The 21,073-nt window shown below is 43.3% G+C and overlaps 1 protein-coding gene across 9 annotated transcripts in view; it reads right to left on the bottom strand.

Annotated features, from left to right (window-relative positions):
• Window positions 1-21,073, bottom strand: part of ppip5k2 (diphosphoinositol pentakisphosphate kinase 2) — a 148,423-nt gene that overhangs the window by 127,085 nt on the left and 265 nt on the right. Inside the window, exon 1 of one of the 9 annotated variants that reach the window (XM_069892390.1) lies at window positions 20,934-21,051. The exons of the other annotated variants lie outside the window; for them this stretch is intronic. The gene's annotated coding sequence lies outside the window, so the exon portion shown is untranslated. Of the gene's footprint in view, window positions 1-20,933; window positions 21,052-21,073 lie in introns of those variants that run through there. 9 annotated transcript variants of the gene reach the window in all.

The following is a 21,073-nucleotide window of genomic DNA, read 5'->3' as shown; positions in this document are numbered from 1 at the left end:
TGACCGACAAGAGGATCAACAGCAGGAGGCCTGACAGACAGACAGCCTGCGAAAGGAGGACCAAAAGCAAGAGGCCCAGCAAGAGGAGGCCTGACAAAAACATAGAAGTAATTCATCAGAAAAAGCAGAAGAGACACAGATACAAAGAAGAAGACACAAACAGAGGTACAGATACAGAAGAAGGAGGAAAAAGAGCAAGATCTTCACAAGGAAATAGAAGGTAAAGCAGATGGACAGAATATAAAGCCTTTTTTGAAGAACAAATGAGATTATTAAAAGAATGGTTATCATTAGAATTTAATGCAATTAAAAGAAAAATGAAAAGAGCAGAAGATAAAATGCAAAGAACTGGTCATGATAGAAATAGGGAAAAGTAGAAAATGTGGAGGAGCGGGAAACTGCTGTAGAATTGGAAGTAAATGATTTAAGAGAAAAATTGGAAGAAAGTTACAAAAAATTAAAGAGACACAAGAATTGTTATCTCAGAAAATTGATATGTTGGAAAACTATAGTGGGCCAGAAGGAGGATGATGGGAGCGCAGACCTGAAGGATGGATCCTGAAGGCTTTGGGAACAACAGAACAACAATAGAAAGGGCACACAGAGCACTAGTACCAAAACTGCAGACACATCAAAAACCAAGATGCATCTTAGTAAAATTTTTAAGATATATGACAAGAGAAAATACCCTGGAGTGGGCAAGGAATAAAGTTAGAGAAGGTAATAAGCCATTGGAATATAAGGGACAAAAAATATTTTTTTTACCAAGACACAAGTTTTGAACTCTTAAAGAAGAGGAAGGAATTTAATACAGTGAAAACGATCTTATGGAAAAAAGCTTATAAAGTCATGTTAAGACATCCAGCCGTACTTAAAGTATTTATACCTGGGGAGCAAAACAGACTGTTCTCGGATCCAGAGAAAGCACAAGAATTCACAGAACGTTTGCGGGACAGAAGAAGAGATGTAACAAGAAAGAAGACCGGCGATAATGTATATAGAAAGATGTAATAATATAAAGTTAGAATAATATATATATAAAGAACTAAAAATGGAAAGGAGAAGGGAAGGAAGGAAGGGGGGGAAAGAGAAAGCTTTGTTATATGTCTAAAAGAAAGTGTTTTCTGGGGGGGGCTGGGGGGGGTCAGTGCGATATCAGCTGACGCTTGTGAGCAAGATCGCAAACCAAATGGAAAGGGGAGTAATGGTTGCCCGGCAAGGGATGAGGGGCAACTCGGGGGGGGGGGGGTGCATTTGGAGTGAAGGAGTTATTGGGTGTGGGAATTGTTGGAGTATTTTATGTTTTAAATGTGTTTTCATACAAAGGGAAAACTAAAAGATAAAAATGGGAAAAATGGTGATGGAGGTGGCGAGGCGGAAAAGAGGTGTAAAAAAGATATAAGATGGCCACGTTGAACTATATGACTATAAGCATTAATGGAATACATAACCAAATTAAAAGGAAGGAGCTACTAAATTTACAGAAAAAAAGAAAAAATAGACATAGCATTTGTGCAGGAAACGCATCTAACTGAAGAGGCACATAACAAATTAAAGAGAGACTGGGTAGGACACGTAGCGGCAGCATCATATAATTCAAAACCTAGACGTGCACCCATATTAGTTAACAAAAATGTACCAATCAAGATAGAGGAGGAAATAACAGATCCAGCAGGGAGGTATGTAATGATAAAGTGTCAGATATACTTAGAATTTTGGAATTTGCTCAATATATATGCACTTAACGAGGAGGATCAAAAGTTTATGCAGGATTTTTTTTGAAGATTCCAGACACACAAAGAAATATAGTGATAGGAGGAGATTTTTAACTTTAATTTGGATCCATTGTTGGATAAAACTGGACAAAAGACAAGCAAAAAGAATAAAGAAGCCAAATTTATGGTTAAATCAATGCAGAAAATGAAACTTATGGATATATGGAGGAGGTAGCACCCAAAAGAGAAGGATTATTCGAGTAGGCATAAAACATATTCAAGGGAGAGTTAGGAAAACTGAGTATAAAGCTAGAGTACTTTCAGATAATTCACCCCTATTATTATCAATAGAACTGGAGGACATCCCACCAAGAACATATAGATGGAGGTTAAACTCCATGCTACTTAAAAGGTACAAGGACTGCCTAAAGAAATCTCTTGGTGCCTGCCACATTGACCACCGCCAGTGGGCTGATATCGCCTCAAACCATGCATCTTGGCACCTCACAGTTCGGCAGGCAGCAACCTCCTTTGAAGAAGACCGCAGAGCCCACCTCACTGACAAAAGACAAAGGAGGAAAAACCCAACACCCAACCCCAACCAACAAATTTTCCCCTGCAACCGTGTCTGCCTGCCCCGCATCGGACTTGTCAGCCACAAACGAGCCTGAAGCTGACGTGGACATTTACCCCTCCATAAATCTTCGTCCACGAAGCCAAGCCAAAGAAAGAAGAATTAAAAGGCATGAATTTAGAGAGTTTATTGAACGCCAAATTAAAACATATTTTGAAATAAGCATAGAATAGGTGAGAGATAAATTTATACTATGGGACGCAATGAAAGCCTTCATTAGAGGACAGATAATAAGTTATGTAACAAAGATGAAAAAGGATTACAATCGGGAAATAGAGCAGCTGGGAAAAAGAATAGCAAGTATAGAAAAGGAACTAGTGAAAAGGGACGATATAAATAAAGAGAGAATTGGTGGACAAAAACATAAAATACAAAACATTACAAACGTACAAGGTGGAGAACATAATGAAAATAAAGCAAAAGTATTAGGAATTGGGAGAAAAAACACATAAAATATTGACGTGGCAACTTAAAATAGAACAAGCTAAAACAACTGTATTGGCATCAAGGAAAAAGGACAAACAAATTACATATAATCCAATGGAGATTAATGAAAATTTTAAGGAATTTAATGAACAATTATACCAAACTGAGAATGAAGGGAAAGATTATAAAATAGAAGAGTTTTTAGCTAAAATTGAACTGCTGAAATTGAAAGAAAAGGAACAAAACAAACTGATAAAACCATTTGAAATAGAGGAAGCACAGGATATATTAAAAAAGCTGCCGAACAATAAAACACCAGGAGAGGATGGATTTCCAATAGAATTTTATAAAACATTTAAAGAGTTATTAATTCCTCCTCTCCTGGAAGTGGTGAATCAGGTACAAGAAACACAAAACCTTCCAGATTCATGTAAGACAGCAATAATTACAGTAATACCAAAGACGGGGAAGGATCCATTAACACCAGCATCATATCGACCAATATCTCTACTTAAGTCAGATTATAAGATAATAGCAAAATTATTAGCAGATTGGCCAACTGTGTATCAAAAATAGTAAAACAAGATCAAACTGGATTTATTAAGAAAAGACGAACATTGGATAATATCTGTCAACTTATTAATCTAATTCATGCAGCTCAAGGAAATAAAAAAAACAACTTTGGCTGTTGCCTTAGACGCAGAAAAAGCCTTTGACAGGGTAGAGTGGAACTACTTATTTAAAGTATTACAGAAGTTCAATCTGCCAGAAAAATATATTAATTGGATTAAAGCATTATATAATGAACCGTTGACAAAGGTAGTAGTAAATGGATATGTATTGAACCATTGTTCATCTTAGCAATAGAACCATTGCCAGAGCTGATAAGAATAGAAAATAAAATAAAAGGGATAAAAATAAAGGAGAAGGAGTATAAAATCAGTTTATTTGCAGATGACATCATAGTATACCTAACAGAACCAGAAATATCAATAAAAGAATAACATAAGAAATTGAAGGAATATGGAGAAATATCAGGGTACAAGGTCAACGCAAATAAAAGTGAAGTGATACCAAGGAGTAATGCAGATTATATAGAACTTAAAAAAGAATCACCATTTAAATAGCAAGCACAAGCAATCCAATACCTAGGTATCAGGTTAAACAGGCCACTTATACAAACTAAATTATCAACCATTAATAAAGAAATTACAAGAAGACTTAGAACATTGGAAAGAACTACAGCTAACATTGATAGGGAGGGTGAACTGCATTAAAATGAACGTCTTCCCAAGGATATAATATTTATTTCAAACGTTACCAATTCCCTTAACAGAGAAATTCTTTGTTGAACTAAAGAGAATAAGGAAATTCTTGTGGAAAGGGGGGGGGGGGTGAAATTGAGGGTAGCGCGAGATAAATTAACAGAGAGGTATAACCAAGGTGGTTTCCAGTTACCAAACTTCAGAAATTATTATAGAGCCGCACAAATAAGGTATTTATCAGATTTTTACCAGACGAGAGAAAAACCAGACTGGACTAAGATAGAACTAGATAAAATAGGGGTGAAGGTACCAGAACATATACTTTATAAGTGGGATGGAAAGCTGGTGCAATATAAAAGCTCACCATTATTGCATCATTTACTTAATATATGGAAGAAGATCCACGTAGAAAGGAAAAAAATGAATTACCAAATATTAAAATTGTTATTGACGCAAAATCCACTAATCCCTTTTACAATAGATAACCTTTCCTTTAGAGAATGGGAGAGAAAAGGAATCAAAAGAATAGAAAATTGTTTTTTGGGAAATAACTTATTAACATTTGAACAGATGAAGGACAAATATGGAATAACTCACGGTATAATGTTTGCATACCATCAACTGAAAGCTTATTTAAAGGATAAATTAGGAAACAGACTGAGATTACCAGAAGGAAGCAGCTTTGAATATGTGATTACAGACACAATGATAATTAAAAGATTTATAACAAATATGTACATTAAGCTGCAAGGTAAGGAAAATGACATCAAGCTATAAACCCAAACAAAAGTTGGAAAAGGATTTAAACATAAAGATAAAGAATGAAACATGGGAAAAGTTATGGTCTGGAACTATAAAGAATACAATAAACACAAGGTTACACATGATACAGTATAATTGGTTACACGGGGTATATATATCACTCCTCAAAAATTAAAAGAATGGGATCCAACATTATCAGATAGATGTTTTCACTACAAGAAGGAAATGGGAACAATACATGCAATTTGTTCATGTACAAAAGTGAATATGTTTTGGGAAGAACCAAGTTGGATATTATATAAAATCACAAAAAACATACCAAAAAATCCAGAGAGCTTTCTTTTAAGAAGTAAAGAATTAGGCCTCAAATTGGATAAAGCGCAAAAAAGATTCATTATGATAGCCTTAGCAGTAGCAAAAAAATGTATAATGTCAACTTGAAAAAATACAGCAATGGTACATGGAAATGAATAAATGTATTCCATTGGAAAAAATAACATATAATTAAAAAAATAAAATAAAATTGTTTAAACAAATTTGGGAACCATACTTGGAACATAACAGAGAGAGCATGCCTCAGACCTCCACACCCTAAAATGATAAGAAGACATAACAATTTGATTTAGTGTGTAAAAGTAGATGACACATTTTTCATTTGTTTTTCCTTTGTGTGAAGACATTTGTTTTATGGTTTTATTATATTGTATATGTTGAATATTTATTGGTTTTGGAGGGGAGTGGGAAGGGGGAAAATGCCACTGTGTATATTTAATGAGAAACATATTTTGGCTGATATGGTTCACAGTGTGAAAAATAAAAAAATATTTTTTAAAAATGTGACTGCAATTGCTGGAATTTGAAGCCAAATAATCTGCAGGAGGAACTCAGTGGGTAAAGCACCATCAGAGGGAGAAAAATAGTCAATATTTCTAGCTATAACTCTTGATCAGCCCACAGTTCCTTTTATTGTCATATGCATGATGCATTTCAACTTTTGTCTGCTGTAAGGCAAAGAAAAAGCCCCCATGAGCAAGGCTCCTTACAATAGGAGAAAGAGAAGCAAAAGAGAGACCCTTCAGACACACGATTGTCTATGATTCACATCCAGCCCTCCCACAACCTCTGCAACAGCATAGACTTTAGTTCAATCCATTGGCAACCTGAGTTCCAGATTGAAATCTCTGATACAATCAGGAAGTCTTTGGAAGCTCTGCTTGTCCTCAGAACCCTTTCAAATCCCAGTTCCAATACCTGGTTCCCATGAGCCAGACTCCAGCAACACTTCCGTGAGTCCTTTGACCACAAGTTGCCAACAGCCCACAACCTGTGTGAGCCCTTTGACCACAAGTCGCCAATATCCTGCAGCCTGTGTGGGTCTTTCAGGCGCTGAAACCGTCACTGGTCCGCTGAAGTGGTCACCATCCTGTAGGGCCATCTCTCATGCTTCTTCTCAGCTAGGGTTGTTCTTCCCATTTCTGTTGCCCTGTCAGTCCATTGCTCTCCTCTATTATCTTATAGAACTTAATCATTCCCGTGAATTCCTGGAGGCCTTTGAGGGTGTCAGGATGGGAAAACTAGTGTATGGCTGCGACCTGCTCTGCCGATGATGCTGCCCTGTTCGCAGTGATAGTGTGGGCCAAGAACTGCATGGAGCCTTTCTCGAAATCGCACTGCCAAGTTGACCCTGAGTCCAAACTCTGATAGGCGAGCAAAAAGTCTGGTGAGATGGTTCTAATGTTTCTCGTGGTCCTTGCTGGCGATGAGAATGTCATCCAGGTAAATGAACACAAAATTCAAGACACTGCCCACCACGTCCATCAAGCGCTGAAAGGTTTACACCCTGTTCTTGAAACCAAAAGGCATGCGGAAGAATTAGAAAAGTCCAAAGGGGGTGATAATAGCCGTCTTGCCAATGTCATCCAAGTGGACTGGGATTTGATGATAGCCATATACCAAATCGACTTTGGAAAACAGCTTTGCACCGTGAAGTGCTGTATGCGTGGGAATGGGTAGCAGTCGGGTGTGGTGGAGTCATTAAGGCAGTGGTATTCCCCACAGGGCTGTCAACTACCTGAGGACTTGGGGACCATGTGTAGTGGGGACGCCCACAGACTGTCGGACCTGCAGACTATGCCCAACTCTTGCATCCGGGAACATTCCTTTGGCCAACTGCAGTTTGTCTGGGGGAAGTCTCCCGGCTTTGGCATGCAGCAGGGGCCGCTGGGTCGGCATATGGCATGGTGGAAGTGAATTGCAGCCTGAGGATAGCCGGAAATTCATCCAGGATGCACCTATACTCATCCTTAGGGGCACTCACCATGGCCATGCCTGGGTTGCGGGCGATGGTAGCTTCCAGTTGGACGGTTTGGAAAGTCCACGTGGGCACGAAGGAAATCTGGACCGAGGAGCGATGTGCCCACAGGAGCTAGTGTGAAGTTCCACCAGAACGCCTCGTTGCCTGGCTGTATTTGCACATTGCGCGTGCTGAAGGTTTTGATGGTGATGTTGTTTGTCACCCGGAACATGGGGCCTCGTGGTCGTGTTTGTGTTTCCAGTGCGGTTGGTGGGATGACAGAGTTCGGAACCCATGTCAACCAGGAACTATCAGGCACTAACTTTATTGGTGACGTCGCAACAGCTGGCCTGGTCGTTTTTCGAAAAAGAGCAGGGTTGCCTGTATTTACGTGCATGTGCCCCTCCCCCCCCCCCCACCCCAGTGATGGTGGTAAAAGCATTAGGTAGTGTTTGGTGTCTCTGCCGGCTTCCTGGTGCGCGACACCTGGTTCATGGCAGACTAGATTTCGCGTTTCGTGCGCCACAGGACATCTGCTCTGGCCGCGACCTTGCGTGGGTTCGAGAAATCCTCATCTGCTAATAGCAGCTATATGTCGTCCAGCATCTGCTCCAAGAAAGCCTGCTCAAACATGAGGCACAGCTTGTGGCCCTGTGCCAACACGAGCATTTCATCCATTAGGGCAGATGGTGCTCTGTCTCCCAGGCCATCTAGGTGCATGAGCCAGCAGTGCGCTGGCGCCTGGACAGGCCAAAGGTACTTAAAAGGAGCTTCTTGAGAGCTGGGTATTTATCTTCCTCCATGGGGGTGGAGGAGGGGGTCGTGTACCAGGTCGTCCACTCTGGCTGTGGACTCTTGGTCAAAGGCACTGACCACATGGTAGAACGTTGTCGAGTCAGAGGTGATCTGCTGGAGGTGAAATTGAGCTTCAGCTTGCCGGAACCAAGTGTGTGAGCAAAGCGTCCAGAAGGGTGGTACTTTCATAGCCACTGCATTAACTGTTGCAACATCCATGGTATAGAGTCCAGAATCGTCTGGGCTCATCGGGGTCACCAATTGTAGCAGTAGCTACGAGGGGGAAACGAGAACAGAACTACATACTGGAGTCAGTTTTGTTTCCAATGGTTTATTCGAAAAAGCCCGTGCTGCACCTTATAAGGCAGCCATCAAGTCCCACCCCTGCGTTGGAGGTGATGTGATGATACAGCTGAATGTGCATGCACGGCGCCTCTGCCCACGAAGGAAGCAAAATCCGGCAGCGCCATCTTGATGTGGCTGTTCTGTGACAAACACAAAGCTGGTACACGTGCGTTGCAATGTGCGCCGCCTCACTAGAATATTTAAATATATTTCTATTAAGTTATATCTTTATGTATATATGTGATTATTATGTACTGTGTATTGTGTGTGCAATACGGAGAAATGCTGTTTCGTAAGGTTGAGGTACGTGTACAGTCAGATAATAAACTTGAACTTGTGCCAATTTGGGGAGCAGTAAATTACGTTCGTCAGTGATAGGCAGATGGATTGGAAAAAAGGTGGGGGGGGGGTGGATCAGGAGAGAGAAAAAAATAATCACAAAAGGTGCAGATTACCTGAAATTAGAAAGTTCAATTATGTTGCAATGATTCAGGTGGTCTATGAGTTGGTGTCCACCAGTTTTGTTCCCCTCTCCTCCAGTCCCTCATGCCTAGGGCATACACTTAAAAGGCCTCCTATGCTCTCACTCGACTGGTTCCAACTGTTCTCTCCCTCAATCCCCTTTTCTGCTCTTTGTAATTGAGAAGTGAGAGGAACTCAGCAGGTCAGGCAGTATCCAAGGAAAGAAACATTCAGTCAACGTTTTGGACTGGGATCCTTTATTGTGATTGAGGGGTCTTAATGATTTCAATGAAGGGTCCTGATCCAAATCTATGACGTTGCCTGTAGAAAAAGTTTCTCTCTTACCAAACAAAGTTCTGATGATGGGTTCTTGTGTCTCTTTCACAAATCCTGCCTGACCTGAATGTTTCCAGCATTTTCTGTTATTTCAGATTGACAGCACCTGCAGTTTGTGATTTTCATTTAAAGTTGAAGTGTGCCTATCGCTTGCCTTTCTGAACACCAAAGAACATGGTCTTTTTACTATTTCTGTTGAACTCAATGGACTAGAAAGAATGACTAAATAAAGCTTGCAAATCTAAATTCAATTCAAAATTCTACAGCAAGGACAGCTGCCCTTTATTGCAGAAACTAAGTGATGAGTTTTGGAACATAAGAAATAGAAGTAGAAACAAGTAGTTTGCCCCTACTCTGTTCTTCCATGTTTGCTCCATTATTCAATTATATTTTACCTTAGTGTTCCTTCCCGACAGTAACCCCATGTACCCTGAGTCTTTCAATATACAAAGATATATCAATCTGTGTCCTGAATATGTTCAACAGCAACATTCAGAACTATTTTAGGTAATGAATTCCAAAGATCAACCACCAACTGGTGAAAGAACATTTCCCATCTCTGTCCTGAATGGTTGATTCCTTATTTTAAACCCTTGTTCCAGGCACTGCAGCCAGTTTGGGGGGGGGGGGGGGGCGGAAGAAGGGGTAAACACTCAGGCAACGTGCTCCAACAAATCAGCTGTCATTCTTCAAACTCAATAGAATACTGGCTTAGTTTGCTTCATCCCCAAACTGAAATCTTCCCATCCCAAGAATAAATCTAGTGAACCTATTTTCCAGTCCTATCCCAATTACATACTTCCTTGGGCCCAAACCAGACTGGTACACAACATCCAAGATGCTGCTTTATCAAGACATGGAATTAGCTCAAGATTAATCTGTTTTTATACTCAAACTAAAGGCCACCAGACAATTTCTCTTCTTAATTGCTTGCTGAATTTGCACATAAATGCAAGTACAAAAAAAACCTGGTCCTTCACAACACCAAAGCCATTCAGTCTTTCACTACTTAAAAATATAATTCAACTCCATAATTTTCCTAACAATATGAACTGTGACAGAGTACATAGAGGTGTTTGGGGGAGATAAATTAGGAAAGATTTGTTAGAGCAGGTCACACAGTAAAAAACAGTAATTTTGCAGAGTGCTCACAGACTTCAATGATGGACTGCTATTTTGCAAAAGGCAACATACAGCAGCAGCTTTGTCTGAAAAACTGTTTGCTGTCTGGAACAGCATGTGATATTTGCAGGCAGAAGGAGAAGAGCTTTGCTCTCAGAGTGGGAGGGAGTGAGAGAGAGGAGAAACATAGACATCAGTTCCAGAGGAACAAGCTGGCAAGCTTTGGAAGACTGCCTGGCCAAAGGAGAGGACTGGCTGTCTGGTGTTTCCCTTGGAATTGGAGGAAACAGAAAGGAGCTCTGTGGTGACCTAAAAGAAAGAGGTTATCATCTGGAGAACCCTGAAAGGGGGCAAGTTTCATCAGCAAGATACTGGAGTGGCTGTCCTGGAACAAGAAAATTCTCTCTCTGAAAACCAACAAGAACCCTCCTGAGTGGTAAGCACCAGAGCGTGGTGAATTTTATTAATGCTAATTTCTGTGCACAGAACAAGAATTGCCTGCAACCAGTGAGATTGGATTGTGAATCAAAGAACTTTCCTAAAGTTATATCACATTACACACACGTGCACTTAGAATGGGGTGGGGCGGGGGGGGGGAGTTAAGTAAGTCAATATAGATAAGTTAAAGTTTGATTCTGTTTTCAGGTTCAAAGAACATGATCTCCTGATCATAATTAAAAGCAACTTTTGTTTCAGTAACCCTTTGTGAGAGATAATAGAATATAGGAAGTAAAGCTAGTATGAATGAAATAAGGAATACTGGACTGGACTAGAGGAAGTTAAGTAAGTGCCGAGTAGGGATGAATTCTGATAAAAGTGTGAGGAAGGGTTACGCAAGTATAATAGAATAAGGGTCTTATAGTGATAGACAGAATTAGCAAATTCTGCATATAAAATTAGTAAATCCTGGGGGTTGAGATGTGTGAATAAGGACAAAGGCAGATTCATGAATAAGGACAATGACATGATGGGACCCAGACAGGATACCCCATGGTCTTTCAAGTTTACAGAATCTGCACGTAGGCAGACAGAATTACCAAATGCCAAACCAATCCAGGAGGCAGAAGAATGTTAAGGGGGTAGGAACTGTATAAAAGTTGAGTGAGCCCCAGTATGTGTGTATATTCCCAGGGTAAGGGGAAGCACCCAACTTTGCATTGTTGTATAATAAATGTTCTTTGTTCTCAATTTTTGTCTCGAGGAAATCTGTGAAGGTACTTCTGTTCCTCACAATTGGGGACTCATCCAGGATCGCACTCCCTCCACTGACAGAGTGCCTGATGACGGGGGTAGGTGCACCCCGGCAGATTCAGCTGGACTCCCGGACGACGGGTGACTGGTCAGTGGATGAAGCGAGTGATATCCGAGAAGAGGCATTGAGAACAAACAACAGGAGAACGTTAAGGAAGTGCGCTAAGAATAGCTACTGGATCCCGGTAAGAGGAATTTTATTTACCTGGTAGTATGGGAGGAGTAAGTAGCAAGGGAAACAGTCCTAAAGAAGGACGGGAAGATCAGATACCTAAACATAGTCCGTTAGGATTAATGTTATCTGATTGGGGTGCGGGGAAAACCCGTGGGAAAGATAAACAGACCATGGTCAGGTATTGCTGTCAGGAATGGGTTAAGAATCCGATAAAAGGGAGTTCGGTATATTGGCCAAAGTTCGGATCCAACGAGGACTGGATGTGTCAGGCATTGAACATCTGGCTCTACCAAAATCAAGGAGGTAATACCGAGAGCAGAGAATATGCAGCCTGTTGGCTCAGTGGATCGTTTGATCAAATGATTTTGAGCGAAAAGGAATGTAAGAACAAGAAGGATGAGGAACCTTCTGCCCCTGAAATACAAGGATGGGATGTGTTACATTCCCTTCCTCCACCTTATGTTCCCCCTGTGCCAGCTCCTATCTTCCTCCTCTCACCTCCGCTTTACCCTTCTTTATCTTCCCCTCCTCCTCCACAGTTAGAGAAAGAAAAAGAAAGTAGGGGTGGTATGATGACCCGCTCACAGAGTACAAGATTACCGCCTCAATTGACACGAGAGGGAGGAGACTTTGATTATGAGGGTCATTCAGAACAGTGTGAGACCCTTCGGGAGGGAAGGGCAGAACCCTTTGTCTCCCAGAGGGCAGGAACCTAAACATTATCAAGGAGGGGATAAGCCAGAAATTAACTGGATGAGACCTTTACGAGAGGTTCCCTTGGGAGGGAATGTGGGGGGGGGGTCTCGGGTTCGTAAATGTGCTTCTGACTAGTACAGAGGTGCGCAATTTTAAGAAGGAAACGACCTCCCTGATAGAAGACCCTCAGGGATGTGCAGAACAATTAGATCAATTTTTGGGACTGAATATATATACCTAGGATGAATTAATATCGATCTTTAAGGCTCTATTCACTTTGGATGAGCGTGGAATGATTCGCCAGGCAGGGATTAGAGTCTGGGATAGGGAACACCAAGGGGGACCAGAGGCGTTACCTGGGGAACTTAAATTCCCCCTGGTAAACCCGAATTGGGATAAGAATACTAATGATGGTCGCACACGAATGGAGGAGTATAGGATTAATCTAATAAAAGGAATGAAGGAGTCTGTTCCAAAAGGACAGAACTTTAAGAAGGCATTTGAGGTTCCCCAAGGTCCTGAGGAGACCCCCCTTGCATTTCTGAATAGATTGCGTGCGGCCATACAGCAATATGGGGGGTTGGATATAGAATCCCCAGCAGGTGAACAGTTGGTATTGACAGGCTTTGTTACTAATTCAGCCCCAGATATCATGAAGAAATTACAAAAGACAGAGAATTGACATGAACAGGGAATAACACAGCTTTTACAGATCGCACAAAGGGCATACGTCCAGAGGTCTGAAGATAAACAGAAAGAAAAGGCTAAGATTTTGATGCAGGCAGTCAAGGAAGTTGTGGAGGGACAGCAGGGAAATGTTAGGAGTTGTGTGCCAGCTCCTGGACGTTGGGAGGAGCGCCGGGGGTGGGGAAGTAGAGACCAGAGCAGAGGCAGGGGTAGAGGAGAATTCCGGGGACGACGACCATTCCCGGGACCCCGTGGAGACCCTGGTAGAAATTGGGAAATAGGAGCATTCGTTTGCTATTATTGTAAAAAGGAGGAATACTTTAAGAGGGAATGCCCAATGCGAGCCAGGGAGACGCGATCTTATGCATTGATGGAGGCAGATTATGAATAGGGGGCTCACGGTTCTCAGTCAATACACACCGTGGGGCTGCACGGAGAACCATTGGTAAATTTAAGCATAGAACCCCACAGTGACAAAATTACCCTTTTAGTAGATTCTGGGGCAGCCCGGTCTAGTATTTTACAACGGCCCGAAGGTGTTAAAACAGAAGGGACAGTGATGATTTCGGGAGTGGGAGGAAGAGATTTTGCGGTCCCTATACTAAAGAATGTAAGGATACAAATGGGAGAAAAGATAATAACAGAGGATATTTTACTAGTTCCCCAAGCTGGAGTTTGCTTGTTGGGACGGGATTTACAGGACCAATTGGCTATCGGTACCAGACCACAGGGATCAGGTATCGGGGTACTAACAGAGGATCGGGAACTAATAAATCCTAGAGTATGGGCAAAAAGAGGCAATAGAGGAGGGTTAGATATTCCTCCCCTGCAAGTTACTTTAAAAGACCCTGACCAAGTAATTAGACGAAAATAGTATCCAATTCCTATGGCTGGCCGAAAGGGACTGCAGCCAGTAATTGATCAATTGGTGAAAGATGGTATACTCGAACCTTGTATGTCACCTTTTAATACCCCAATTTTACCTGTCCAAAAACCAGACGGTACCTATCGATTAGTGCAGGATTTGAGGGAGTTAGACAAAATTATTATCACCCGTAATCCGGTTGTACCTAACCCCTATACGTTAATGGGTAAAATTGATCCCCATAGTAAGTGGTTTAGTGTAATTGACCTCAAAGATGCCTTCTGGACCTGTCCATTGGCAATAGACAGTAGGGACATGTTTGCATTTGAGTGGGAGAATCCTTTTACAGGATGGAAAAATCAATACCGGTGGACGGTTCTTCCCCAGGGTTTTACAGAATCACCAAATTTGTTTGGCCATGTTTTAGAACAGGTACTAGATGAATCCTCTCGGAGAGAGGATTGTCAATTAATACAATAAGTTGATGATTTATTAATCACGGGAAAAACGTATGATGTGGTTAAACAATACACTGTTGAATTTTTGAATTTTCTAGGGAATAAGGGTCTTAGAGTGAGCAAATCAAAGTTACAATTTGTTCAATCTGAAGTTAAATACTTGGGTCATCTGGTTAGTCAAGGAATTAGGAAGATAAGTCCAGAGAGAACATGCGGTATTCTGCAGATCCCGCCTCCAAAGAGTGCTCAAGAACTTAGGAAATTCCTTGGTTTAGTGGGATGCTGTAGAATTTGGATTGAGAATTATTCTAGCCTGGTCAAATTTCTTTATGATAAACTTGCGACTCTAGGGGGCGAAACTGTTGTCTGGACGGAGGAGGAGATTAAAGATTTTACCTTAGTGAAACAGCGTCTTATTAGTGCCTCAGTTTTGGCTTTACCCGACCTAAATGAGCCATTTGACCTTTATACCAATGCGAAAGATGGTGTGGCCATGGGAGTATTAACGCAAGAGAGGGCAGGCTTTAGACAACCAGTTGCCTTTCTGTCAAAAATTTTAGATCCTGTATGTCGTGGTTGGCCAGAATGTGTGCAAGCAATTGCAGCCACTGCTATTTTAGTCGAGGAAGGACGAAAGGTTACGTTTGGTGCCCCGATGATAGTTCACACCCCTCACATAGTCCGTACCATTCTCTTACAACGTGCCGGAAGGTGGCTTACTGATTCTAGAATTTTAAAGCATGAAGCGATTCTTATGGATAGGGATGATTTGACACTGATTATAAACAAAGAACAGAATCCAGCCACCTTCTTGGTTTCTCCAGATTCTGATAATGTCCCCAATGATTTAGAGCGTATATGTTTAGAAGTGATAGATTTACAGACAAAAATTAGAGATGATTTAAGTGATGAACCTTTACGGGAGGGCGAAAGATGGTTTATTGATGGATCTTCCCGCTGCATTGACGGCATTCGGTATAGCGGGTATAGTGTAGTGGATGGGAATGAAGGAGTTGTGTTTGAAGCCGGTCGTCTTCCCGGTCATTGGTCGGCACAATCCTGTGAATTATATGCCCTCTGTAGAGCTCTCCAGGGTTTAGAGGGAAAGGTGGGCACAATCTATACCGACTCAAAGTATGCTTTTGGTGTAGTGCACACCTTTGGAAAGATTTGGAAAGAGCGGGGAATGATAACTGGGAAAGGACAAAAGTTGATCCATGAAAACTTAATTGTTCAATCCTTAGATGCTCTTATGTTATCTGACGAGATAGCTGTAGTTCATGTATGGGGCCATCAAATTATTGACAGTCCTGAAGCACAGGGGAACAGACAGGCAGATGAAGCTGCCAAACAGGCTGCACTCACAGAAAAAATAGACATGCAGCTGTTACTCCCCACCCCACATGAGGTTCAAAAGACTCCCATCTTTTCACGGGAAGAGGAGGTTTATATGAAAGACCAGGGAATGTGTCAAACTGCCGATGGGTTGTGGTGGACGGCAGAGGGACGCCAAGTACTGAACAAAGCCTTGGCTCATCAGATTATTGATCAGCTCCACCAGCAGACACATTGGGGAACACAAGCACCAGTTGATGCTTTTGTACGTTCCTTTAATTGCTCGGGAATATACACTATAGCCAAGCAAAGAAATCAGGGGTGCCCAATCTGTCAGCAAGTGAATAAGAAAGTCATGCGCCAGGTAATGCCTGGCGGTCGCGATATAGCCGTACGCCCGTTGCAACAAATACAGATTGATTTCACGAAATTACCTAAGATAGGGGTTTATAAATACCTCCTGGTGATGGTGGATCATTTTATTCGATGGGTTGAGGCTTTCCCGACCCCTAATGATCGTGCTAGCACCATTATCCGGATATTACTAGAGTTTGTTATTCCGCGTTATGGAATTATTCAAACCATTGACTCAGATCGAGGTACACATTTTACCTCTCACGTACTCCAGGGTGTGTGTAAAATCCTGGGAATCTTTGGCTTGGCTTCGCGGACGAAGATTAATGGAGGGGTAATGTCCACGTCAGCTGCAGGCTCGTTTGTGGCTGACAAGTCCGATGCAGGACAGGCAGACATGGTTGCAGCGGTTGCAAGGGAAAATTGGTTGGTTGGGGTTGGGGGTTTCCTCCTTTGTCTTCTGTCAGTGAGGTGGGCTCTGCGGTCTTCTTCAAAGGAGGTTGCTGCCCGCAGAACTGTGAGGTGCCAAGATGCACGGTTTGAGGCGATATCAGCCCACTGGCGGTGGTCAATGTGGCAGGCACCAAGAGATTTCTTTAGGCAGACCTTGTACCTCTTCCTTGGTACACCTCTGTCTCGGTGGCCAGTGGAGAGCTCGCCATATAACATGATCTTGGGAAGGCAATGGTCCTCCATTCTGGACACGTGACCTACCCAGCGCAGTTGGATTTTCAGCAGCGTGGATTCGATGCTGTTGGCCTCTGCCATCTCGAGTACTTCGGTGTTGGTGATGAAGTCACTCCAATGAATGTTGAGGATGGAGCGGAGACAATGCTGGTGGAAGCATTCTAGGAGCTGTAGGTGATGCCGGTAGAAGACCCATGATTCGGAGCCGAACAGGAGTGTGGGTATGACAACGGCTCTGTCTACGCTAATCTTTGAGGTTTTTCAGTTGGTTGTTTTTCCAGACTCTTTTGTGTAGTCTTCCAAAGGCGCTATTTGCCTTGGCGAGTCTGTTGTCTATCTCGTTGTCGATCCTTGCATCCGATGAAATGGTGCAGCCAAGATGGGTAAACTGGTTGACCGTTTTGAGTTTTGTGTGTCCGATGAAGATGTGGGGGGGCTGGTAGTCATGGTGGGGAGCAGGCTGATGGAGGACCTCAGTTTTCTTCAGGCTGACTTCCAGGCCAAACATTTTGGCAGTTTCCGCAAAACAGGACGTCAAGCGGTGAAGAGCTGGCTCTGAATGGGCAACTAAAGCGGCATTGTCTGCAAAGAGTAGTTCACGGACAAATTGCTCTTGAGTCTTGGTGAGCTTGCAGGCGCCTCAGATTGAAAAGACTGCCATCTGTGCGGTACCGGATGTAAACAGCGTCTTCAATCCTGGGAATAGATTGGCAGTTACATACACCATGGCCCCCCCAGAATTCAGGCCGTGTTGAACGAATGAATCAGACCCTGAAAAATCAACTCACTCGACCTCATGATGAAACTGGCCTCTCCTGGATTAAATGCTTACCCTTAGCTTTAATCAAGACTCGCACAGCTCCTCGTAAGGACCTTGCTGTCTCACCATATGAAATTATGTTTGGTCTTCGTTACATGGGATTCCACACTGATACCCCTACCCCTGAGGCTAATGACCAGTACATATCTAAATATTTACAGGGAATTTCTACTTCTCTATATGACTTAAGACAGAAGGGTTTATTAACTCAAAACCCACCCCTGGACTATCCTATTCATTCTATTAAACCTGGTGATTGGGTATATGTAAAAGCGTGGCAAGACCATAAACTAAAACCGATATGGGACGGCCCTTATTGTGTACTTCTGATTACAGACACTGCAGTGCGAACAAAAGAAAAGGGGTGGACTCACATACAAACGCATTAAACAAGCTAATCCACGGACTAAAGACGTTGATAATATACCCTTCACCTGGCGTGCAGTCTTGCATCCTTCTGGTCTGAAAGTTACGCTACGCCGGGAAAAAGTGCTGTAATGTTATTTTTATTATTTGCTGTATTGTTTTTCTGCTGGTTCCCAATTTTTGGGAAACCACCCAATTGTACACAATGTATTAAGTCCTCCTGGAATAGGGGCAGCAGAGGTGATAATTACTTTGAGGAATGGACAAGTTTACCTTTAGAATGCAGACAGAGCACAGGTATAGAGTGTATTCATAGTGGGCTACCTTATTTAGTATGGTTTAATTTAGGATCCCAACATGGACCAGGGAAACAGAACTGCCCTAGGGGAGTGGATTGGGTTTGCATCCCGGCCTCTACAGATATTAAAAAGATGAGTGCTAAAAATATGGTAAAAATAAGATGGTGGGAAAATGATAGGCAGAACATTAGTCAGGGTTATACCTGGATTAGGGATAAAGGGGGTATATATGCTAATGCTCGCAGACAAGCTGCTACTCACAGGTTAGGTAACAATAAGTACCCCCCCCCCAACTTGGCATCTTGTAAATCATCCTATGGGTCACGAATACATTTGGAAGGCTAAAGGCCATCACTATAAGGGGGATTCCAGTTGTAAATGGCTCAAGCTGCTCCAGAATACCACATTTGGCATTTAAACCGTTTAATCAGACTCCAGGCAGTTTTGGAGATTATCACCAAACAGACAGCGGCAGCCTTGAATTTATTGGCTGAAGAACAATGACAGATACGAGCTACAACTTATCAAAACTGCCTGACTCTCTATTATTTGTTGGCTGCTAAGGGCGGCGTTTGTGGAAGATCGATTGATGACAATGGTCACAATGGTCAGGTGGTTGAACTTTTTACTGGTGACAGAGATGGATACACACAGCCCTTATAGCAGTTGGACTCGTTATTTTAGCCATCATGATACTTCCTTGCCTAATGATTTGTTTAATTCAACGGACCCTTCGTTAGATCACTACAACCCAAAGGATGTATGTTTCCCAAACTCCATCTGATGATGCTGAGATTGCAGTTTGTTTGCTGACTCGCTGGGAAAAAGACCAAGCTTCCAGTTGAGAATTTACTAAGCGTAGCTAAAGAAAGTGTGGATTGTGAGAGATAATAGAATATAGGAAGTAAAGCTAGTATGAATGAAATAAGGAATACTAGACTAGACTAGAGGAAGTCAAGTAAGTGCTGATAGGGATGAATTCTGATAAGAGTGTGAGGAAGGGTTACGCAATGTAGGGTCTTATAGCGATAAACAGAATTAGCAAGTTCTGCATATAGAATTAGTAAGTCCTGGGAGGTTGAGATGTGTGAATAAGGACAAAGGTAGATTCATGAATAAGGACAATGACATGATGGGACCCAGACAGGTTACCCCATGGTCTTTCAAGTTTACAGAATCTGCAGGTAGCCAGACAAGACAGAATTACCAAATGCCAAACCAATTCAGGAGGCAGAAGAATGTTAGGGGGGGAGGAACTGTATAAATGTTGGGTGAGCCCCAGTATGTGTGTGTATTCCCAGGGTAAGGGGAAGCACCCAACTTTGCATTGTTGTACAATAAATGTTCTTTGTTCTCAATGTTTGTCTCGAGCGAATGTTTGTTTCTCACACCTTTGTATTGGTGCATATCGATTGCTGCTAGGTTTTGGAGTCCCTGAAACTCTCATTTTTTCCAATTTCACACAGTTCATTCAGTTAGCCGGTAGCCTATTCTTTACTTCCCCCAAAGCCTGCAAAAAATACATTTGTGGTGCCTTAAAACAAGAAATACAGGGCCACTGCACTGTGTTTGAACTGATGCTGATTAGGTTCAGAATAACAAAGTTGGAGCCACTGCCACTGCCCACAGGTTTATTAAAAGGCACAAAGCCAGTGTATTGGCCATCACCAATAGCTATTTTAAAAAGTAGCACGTCCCAATTTTCTTCTTTATTTTGATCTTAATGATCATTTTACATTTGGATGCCCATAACCACAAAGAAAATAATGCACAACACAAAATATTTCCAGAAGCTCTGACTGAAGATAAATTTCTATTTTCAACCGATAATGAGAAACAATTGTTGGCATTTGCAATCACTTGGTCAAGCTGAGAAAACTAAGCAGATGGTTCCAGAGCAACTGCACAATTATGTTCAGTGTTGGTTCCCCCAGGAACTACTGAAAGACAAGATTGTTCTGTGGACATGGTCCCCCAAATCCCTCCGCTCTGCCACACTACCAAGAATCCTGCCAGTGCGGGAAGTTGGCATCTCTCAAGGTTGTGGGTGAAATCTGCCAAACCTTACTGGGTTCATCTCAATTACAAACCACTGGAAGTTTCTCACTGAAACCACAGAGGGAGTTGAATAAAACGCCGGTGGCCCAGTAGGGCCATGGGATGGGAGGGGTGGGGAGGGGGGATGGGAGGGGTGGGGAGGGGGGAATGGGAGGGGTGGGGAGGGGGGAATGGGAGGGGTGGGGAGGGGGGAATGGGAGGGGTGGGGAGGGGGGAATGGGAGGGGTGGGGAGGGGGGAATGGGAGGGGTGGGGAGGGGGGAATGGGAGGGGTGGGGAGGGGGGAATGGGAGGGGTGGGGGGAATGGGAGGGGTGGGGGGAATGGGAGGGGTGGGGGGAATGGGAGGGGTGGGGGGAATGGGAGGGGTGGGGGGAATGGGAGGGGTGGGGGGAATGGGAGGGGTGGGGGGAATGGGAGGGGTGGGGGGAATGGGAGGGGTGGGGGGAATGGGAGGGGTGGGGGGAATGGGAGGGGTGGGGAGGGGGGAATGGGAGGGGTGGGGAGGGGGGAATGGGAGGGGTGGGGAGGGGGGAATGGGAGGGGTGGGGAGGGGGGAATGGGAGGGGTGGGGAGGGGGGAATGGGAGGGGTGGGGAGGGGGGAATGGGAGGGGTGGGGAGGGGGGAATGGGAGGGGTGGGGAGGGGGGAATGGGAGGGGTGGGGAGGGGGGGAATGGGAGGGGTGGGGAGGGGGGAATGGACGGGGAGGGGCGACCCTGCCACTCACCACGTCGACATTCCCCAGAGGCTGCTCCATCCACCGAGCAGGTGGTGGGTCAGAAGGCGGATACGGGTGCCGAGACCGGGGCGGGTGGTCCGAGCATCACCCCGACCACGTGCCCTGCTCCCGCGCCCGGCAGTTGGCAC

Source organism: Narcine bancroftii, chromosome 1 (assembly GCF_036971445.1).
Source record: "Narcine bancroftii isolate sNarBan1 chromosome 1, sNarBan1.hap1, whole genome shotgun sequence".
NCBI classification, from domain to species: Eukaryota; Metazoa; Chordata; class Chondrichthyes; order Torpediniformes; family Narcinidae; genus Narcine; species Narcine bancroftii.
This window is presented reverse-complemented; position numbering and strand designations above follow the sequence as displayed.